Source organism: Lolium perenne, chromosome 1 (genome assembly GCF_019359855.2).
Source record: "Lolium perenne isolate Kyuss_39 chromosome 1, Kyuss_2.0, whole genome shotgun sequence".
Lineage (NCBI taxonomy): Eukaryota > Viridiplantae > Streptophyta > Magnoliopsida > Poales > Poaceae > Lolium > Lolium perenne.
The window spans coordinates 83,272,961-83,281,294 of NC_067244.2; positions in this window are offsets into that span (position 1 = coordinate 83,272,961).

Below are 8,334 nucleotides of genomic sequence, written 5' to 3' on the forward strand. Positions count from 1 at the left end.
GAGTAGGCAGAACAAGTGTAATGACATTAACCTTATAGCACAGGAAACAAAAGACCACGATTGGTGTCCTGATGCATACATTATATAAATTGAACAATAGACAAACTTTGTGGAATTTCACTTCGAAATCCCACAACAATCTGCTGTTACATACTCCTTGAAGTGCATAAACTTGGCCAATCTACTTGTACATTTAGGCCACAAAAGACTATAGTTAGCCCCAAAATCCAAAATACTATAGTCACCCTGTCCAAAATACTATACTAAGGTCAACCATGTCCAATACACTATCTAGCAAACTTGGACAAGTTAGAACATATCTTCACCATAAACACCATATGAGGGAGCTGTCAAGAGTTCCGTGAAACTCATAATCGGGTTACACTGATGAAGCTCCACATTTGCTCCTTTACCGCTGCCATCTTTCTTCTCCACTCCTACTTGAGGCTCTACACCATCATATTTCTTTTCTTGCTGCAATGAAAATTATAGTAAGCACTTTCGGAATGAATGGTAAGAACATATCATGTACAAATTGCTATGTACCTTTGCTCCTTTGTTTTTGGATGCGGAAAATCTAGTTGGCTTGCGCTTCCCCTTGAGTAACTTGTCAAGCCAAGTTTTCTTTCTCCTCAAATTCTTTGACGGAACTTCTTTTTTCTTTAGCTTTGCGGCACTAAGAAACTCATTTGTTTGTTGCACATTTGGATCATTATTTTCTTGATCATTGCATGGCCTATCCATAGCATTGTTAGTTGCATTGAGTTTATCTTCGATTTGGGGACCAACACAATCAAGTGCATTTTCTAACATCAAACAACACTCCACGGAGTTGGCTACTTTACGTGCCAAACTATGAAATTTGTGAGATATATTCTTGTACCGGAGTTGAGCTTCCAACTTTGGATTTTCTACCACATTTCTTCCATTTCTATCTTGTATGCTTCCATTGCGCGCTTCTCTAGTCCATCTCTTTAAGATATAGTGTGTTGGTAATGTCTTTATATTCATCAAATCAAGAACTTTGATACCATGTCCGCACAATATTCCCGTCCTATTGAACATTGCACAACTACATGAAGCAGTTTTAGTCAAAGGATCACCAATCACTATGCGCTCCTCCTCAAATTTTAAATCACCATGGAAACTTGCAATAGAAACCGCAAACTTGTTATCTTCATCCAAAACTCTAGTACACGCAGCCATGGATCTTTCATACTCACCTTGGAAAGCTTCAAAAATAATTGGAGTGTACTCTTTGCTTGCTTGCACCAACATAGGTGTGTGCATCTTGATTCTTGGTACATTCTTCCTTGCCTCAAATTCAGATTGCAATTCTTGTGTTCTTTTTACCTCCACTGTCCTCTCAAAATGCATCAAGAACCGAACAATATGAAAATCTGATTTCAAATGATTTTTCAATGAATTGTTGAAGCTCTCACTAAGTTGTGTACTTCGGACTCCCAAACTGAACACTTCTCTCATATAACATTCGGCCCACTTTTCTTTCAACTTGTAGATACTATCTAACCAAGTTTGCTTGTGCACTTTATGTCTCATATTATCAAATGCTTCTTGAAATTCTGCTTTGTCCTCATAGCCATACATGCATTCACTAAAATCTGTGAGAATATGAGACTCTTCCTCCTCTTCTTCCTCTTCCTCTTTCTCTTCATCTTTCTCTTTCCGTGAAGATAAATGTTTGACAGCATTTTGCATTATATGGAAGGTGCACAAACCATGATATGATTCCGTGAAGACTTTCCCTATAGCTTTCCCCATTGCGGCATCTTGATCTGTATAAATAGTTCTAGGCTGCCTCCCATTATGTGTAGCTAGAAATGTCTCAAACAGCCATACAAATGAGTCACATGTTTCATCAAATAGAAGTGCAGCACCAAAAATGGTGGTTTCTCTAAACTGATTAAGCCCAAGAAAAACACCAAAGGGCCTATATTCTTTGTTTGTGCCAAAAGTTGTATCAAATGTGACAACATCTCCAAAGTGTGCATAGTCTAGAACCATTTTAGCATCAGCCCAGCATATGTTGGATATATGCTCCTCACAATCATACTGCAAGTCATATTGGAAAGATGAGTTCTCCTGGATCTTGTCATGGAACTACAATACCTTATAGGAGTAGTTAATTAGTTCAACAAATAAATAGGTATGTACTTTAAGTTCACGTGTAAATGAATATAAAGATGACTGCACATAGCAATCAGCCACATTCAAGTGAACAACATAATTTTTGTTAGATATGAAAAAAATTCAATAAAAACTATGCCACTCAAAAGTTAAAAAAAGGGTTTGATGCGGGCGGCCATTGCGCGATGCAAAAGGAGGAGGGTCGAGAACGGAGCCATCGATGAAAAGGGGGATGGGGGCTCGGATTTGATCGCGTTTGTGTAAAAGAGGCGATGAGTCGGTGGAAGATTACTAGGGTCATCATGGAATTTTTGAAAAAACTCACCGATTAGGGATCTAGGTATGGGTTACAGTAGAGAGGTTCGTTTTCTGGAGGTGCTCATAGAGGTAGGGTGTGTGCGTTCATATTGCTGAGTGTATACACGTGTATGTGACCGTCTGCGTTTGTACTGTTTTTTTTAAATAGAATAAAGAGTGGTCAATTCTCAAAAAAAAAAATATATAAACGATAGCAATTCAAATTAGTGTGACACCGTAGCAACGCACGGGTTTTGTGCTAGTAGAGTACAGAAGGGGCAACAGTGTTCAAAAGAAACCAAAGTATAACCAATTCCACATAAAAAAATTGGTAAGCAAATAGGCCACCATGTCTTAATTGTGACGGATCAACAAGCACCAGGATAAAGCAATCTTATGGACACGGCTTAAATTAAACTCTCTTCGGCAAGGGAGATAGGCTCATGTCGCTGGAATCGTGGCAGTGATGTGTAGGGTTCATCGGCAATGGATGATCGGTGATTTGCTTTGAGGCCCCTCAACAGAAACAAACATGCATGCACATATAAATGGGAAATGTGCATTATGCTTTTAGAAACCACAAATTTCTTTCACAACATATTTAAAAATTTCACAACACAAGCATTACATCGAGAAAATCACCTTTTTTCATAATATAGACACCATCACATATGCAATGTCATCTTTACACATTTTAGTCACCCTGTCACAACATACGTAATGAGATGTCCACTTTCATTAATACAGTATAATTAGTGAAAGAAGACTATAATTCAAATATATAAAGGAAGACATAACAATATGCTTCTTGGTTACGTTGTTGCTTTAATGGAATGTCGTCCCAAAACCTACCCTTATGATTCGGGAGGTCATGCTCTGGGGTACGATGGTAAGGGGCACTCCGGCGAATGATTTCATTAGGTGGGCATAGTAGATCGTGTGGAGTACTTGGGAAAAATATGTGTGTGTGTGTGTGTGTGGGGGGGGGGGGGGGGATATTAGGATATTATAAGGCGAGGTTTCATGGGGGAGGAAGCTCACAATAAGGGTCCAAGAGGAGATATCAGCAGAAGAAATCTTGCAACATCTTAGGGTGTCTTGGGCGGTATCGCGAGAAAGGAGGGGGTGTGGCACTGGCCTGGGCCAAACATGGAGGCACACACCTAGACACGAAATCAAGCTCGGGTGGCGTAAAAATAACACTGGCAAAGGTCGTGCGACAATGTTAGGAGGTTTAAAATGACATACAAGATTCACCCACTTTTTGGTGTGAGAGGGAGGAGAGAGAAGACAAAACATGTGCGTGGAGCGATGTGGGGCTCTAGATTGATATGGAATAGTTCAAAACCCCCTTTAAGGTGCTGATACAATGAAAATGTATCTATGAACCTTCGTGATTTTGATACAGTATTATATGATACTTGCACGATATGTGAGGTTCTCTAGTTGTTTTATATTAATTTATGGGGATTTGTTACGAAGTCCCCTTTTATTGTTTTTTAATGCTACGGTACATACAATCTTATTTTGCTTATTTTTTTAGTTTTTCAAGTTTTATCAGAATATGAGCGAAGGAGATGGACAAGGGGCACGCGGGCTAGGAGATAGGCCCACGACGGGGCCTACCCCTGCCGACATTGTGGGGACACACCCCAACCCTCATGCACTATTTTTGCTCATTTTTAACACCATCCAATGCTTTTTGCCCTAAAATTGATTATATATATATAATCACGAAAGAGAGAGAGTTCCTGCTAATATTGAGAGGGGAAAGACCGCCAGAGTTGCCCCAGTTGCTCCTCCTCCTACATCATCACTATGACCACCACCATCCTGATGAAGAGGAAGTACTTCACCTTTTTACTATGGCTTTGTGGAAGTAGATTTTATCAATCTCTCCCTATGTTCTTCACTAAATAGTATTAGATGAGCTGCCAACATGATTGTGACCATATATGTAATGTTTTAATGGTGGATCTTTTGTTATGAGATGATTAATTGGTGCAATGACTATTTTGTGATTGATATACTGGTATATGCATATGTTACCTCACTCATGTTTGTTCTTGTAGAATTTTTTTATGCAAGAACCCATGTCGTGATGTGTGTGTTGTGTGGAGTAACTTGGTAATATGCATGTGGAAGTGACACAAATTCTTCTGCTATTATGTTTTTTTACCTTTCCATTGGTTACCTCAATAGGGAGAACAAAGATTATGTTCGGGTTCAAGATGATAATATGTAATCCAAGTCATGTCATAGTTTTTGCGAAAATACTTTGTTTATTATTTTTTCGATAAAGAGAATATATTAATATAAAAAACTACCAATTACACATAACATCTGCAACAACGCAACACCCTAATGGCAGTACGGATGCACACAACCAAAAATGAGAAAAGAAAACTAAAAAACAAAAGTCCCGCTACAGTATCCCAGGCCTAACAACGACAATACATCCACCACCAAGATAACACCTAAAATACAGCCTCTCCAAAAGCGACGCCTCCAAGAAGGGAACAGTGCTCCAGCACCGTCGTCGCCCGACGAACGATCTTAGGTTTTCACCCTGGAGATAGTCCCCGCACTCAAAACAATGCCTCCAACAAGGTTATTGCCAGGCACAACCAGTTAAGGCCAGACCTTAGGTTTTCACCTTGAAAGGTAGGACTCTGAACTTCACTAGTGTTGCCGCCCCCACTTTCATCCCACAGCTGTGAAGCCGGAAAACCAAGCAAGTCCCTCAACATCGCGGAGACGTGAACCTCCCTTAGCTAGTCCTCTACATACGGCCTTCATGATATTCTCTTCTTCTAACTTTCACCATGGATCCAATGTCACTTGGTGTCAACATAGAAAAGAGCTTCCCGCCGCTCCCTCCAGAACCAAACGATCGGAATAAAAGCATGGGTGCGCGCGATCGAATACCACCCGATCCATCAAACTCCAGGCTAAAGATGCGCTGTTCCATTCGCAGGCAGAGCCTTCCGGAACTCAACACTCCGGCCAGATGAAGAATAATCGGCATTTGGTAGGTCTTCATCTTCGCAGAAGAAGAACCCTAGGACCACCACCTTCAAACCCGAAGCAGACGAAAAGGCCCCCACACCGCCATCTTCTGGCCAATGACGACGAAGGAGGACTGGATGGACAGCGGCTGCCACAACCACACCATCCTCGCCCCAAAAATCACCGCCCCTTCCTCGCGCCACCGACTGAAGCCGACGATGGATCTCAGTAGGCACAAGATCCAACAACTGCCGCCACCATCCATTGTCGGAGGCCGTGAAGGAGGAGCCACCGCCGCTCATCTAGAGTCGCCGCCCTAGACACAGAGCTCATCGAAACCGGTGGCCTCCACCCCAGCCACCACCGCTGGTCGCCGCCTCCATCATCCCCCAGGGCACGTTTGGTGCCGGGGCCTTCCGCCACCGTGGCCAGCGCCGACGGCAGCGGCGGAAGGAGAGAGGATGTAGGGGGGAAGTGAAAGATCGAGATGTCGCCTAGAGGGGGGGGGGTGAATAGGCAATTACAAACTCTTGCGGATTTGTCTTGTATGAATGCGGAATTAAACTATCGTTTAGTTTACAAGCACAAACCCTAAATATGCTAAGCTCAACTAAGTGTAACAATAGCAACTAGAGCTAAGCAAGATAGGCACAAGATATATGTAGCACAAGTGATAGCAAGATATATGTACTTCAAGCACGATGGCTATCACAAGGAAAGAGAGCTCGGGTATAGAAATAACCGAGGCACGCGGAGACGAGGATGTATTCCCGTGTTCCCTTGCTTTGCAACAAGGTACGTCACGTTTGGAGGAGTGGAGGTCCCACGAAGGATTCCCCGCGCCACGAAGGCTCACCCTATTCTCCGAACCACACCCACGAAGGATAATGGCCCTTTCCTTATGGTTAGCTTTTCCTCCGCTCCGGAGATGGCAAGCTCCACAACCACTTCACAAGCTCCACGAAGGAGAAGCCCGGGCCTCTTCACAATCTTCTTGAAGAGATCACCGGAGCACCAATCACCAAGCCAACTAGGAGGTCACCCTCCAAGAGTAACAAGCTCACGGTCTCTCACTCGAACAAATCGTGGTGGAGAGCTCAACACTATGCAATGATGCAAAGCAAGAACACCGGAGGTGTTCAAGTCCTTCACACTCAAATCCCACCAAAGCAACGAATGCTAGGATGAGATTGGAGAGGAAGAACAAGGGGGAAAGTCAACCAAAGACTCCAAGATCTAGATCCCAAGAGATTCCCTCACTTAGAGAAGAAACGGTTTGGTGGAAGTGTAGATCTAGATCCCCTCTCCCAAATCCTCAAATATGAGCAAGAATGATTGAAGGAATCAAGGGGGAGAGCAAGTTCTTCAAATAGCAACAATGGAGGTGAGAGAATGGGAAGAACTACATCAGCCCAAGGTGGAAGAAGGGCTATTTATAGCCCAAGAGCAAATATAACCGTTGGGGAAAAGTTGGGCTGAGAAAACTGTCGAGGAAGCCGGTCAACCGGGCCTGGGGCCGGACAGTCCGGTCCAGGCCTGGCCAGACCGGGCCACAGACCGGACCAGCCGGTCCAAACCGGTCGATAGGCCGGACCTCGAGGTCACCTGGTTGGCGCCTGGTTGCCGCCCGGTTGACCGGACCGAGCGCCGGACACCCCGGTCTGCAGGCCGGCTGACCGGTCGGCAACCGGAACTGATGGCTCTTTGTTTGGAGCTCGGTTGCCGCCCGGTTGACCGGTCGGCATGCCGGGCAGGCCGGTTGAGAGGCCGGTCCGACCGGGTCCCTGACCGGGTGAGCAGGAAAACATGTTTATACAAAAACTGTGATAACTAATGCTCCCGAACTCCGATTGACATGAAACCAATTTTGTTGGAAAGATAACGATGAATAGAACCCCAACAAAAACTGGAAATATGGAGACTCCTCACAGAACATTTTAGATGATTTTAGAGAGGGAGTCTCCCACCGTCAAGAAACGGTAAAGACGTCCAAACTCGAAAACGCAATAGAAGATGCATGCGGATTCCGTTTTCGATGAACTTGGGCTTGTTGTAAAGCTAGCAACAAGCTCAAGAACCTCACACAGAGAAACACCAAGAATCAATAGGGATATGCAAAGTATGCAAAGGATTGAGCTCCCTAAGACGATGCGATCAAGTTACCAAACCGAAAGCCCCTCTTCATAGTGCGGCTATCTATCCTATAATCCGGTCTCCCAACAACCACCTTGAGACCGGTAAAAGGAAAACCTAGCAAGGCCATACCTTTGCCTTGCGCATCCCGCTTGATCTTGATGATAGCTCTTCAAGCTCCACTCAAGCCGGAATGCCTCACTTGATCATCATCGCTTCGTGAAGACTCACAAATGCTCCCCCATACACCATGATGGGAAAGCTCTATTGATGCACATCTTCACATGTCCATTATTACCAAATGGACGGCAAGCTTCAAGCATGTGATCCACTTGAGATGCTCATCTTGAACTTGCACGACTCAACCTTGTATCTTCTCATACTCACTTAAGATAGAGCATGGCTAATATTGAGTTCCACATAAGAACTCCATCTTCATTTCTTCTTCTTGATCATATCACATAAGTATCTTCATACCGATGATCTTGATGCCAATACACAAGATATACCTTTATCTTCATGGCATCCATACTTGAATCCAACATATGGAGTACAAGTAGTACCTATGGAATATTCCTTCATATAAACTTCAATGAAAACATTAGTCCATAGGGGTTGTCATTAATTACCAAAACCACACATAGGGGCAATGTACCCTTACAATCTCCCCCATTTTGGTAATTGATGACAATCACAATAAGAGGGTTTATATAATGAATATTAGTGACAAGTACGCAACTTATCCGA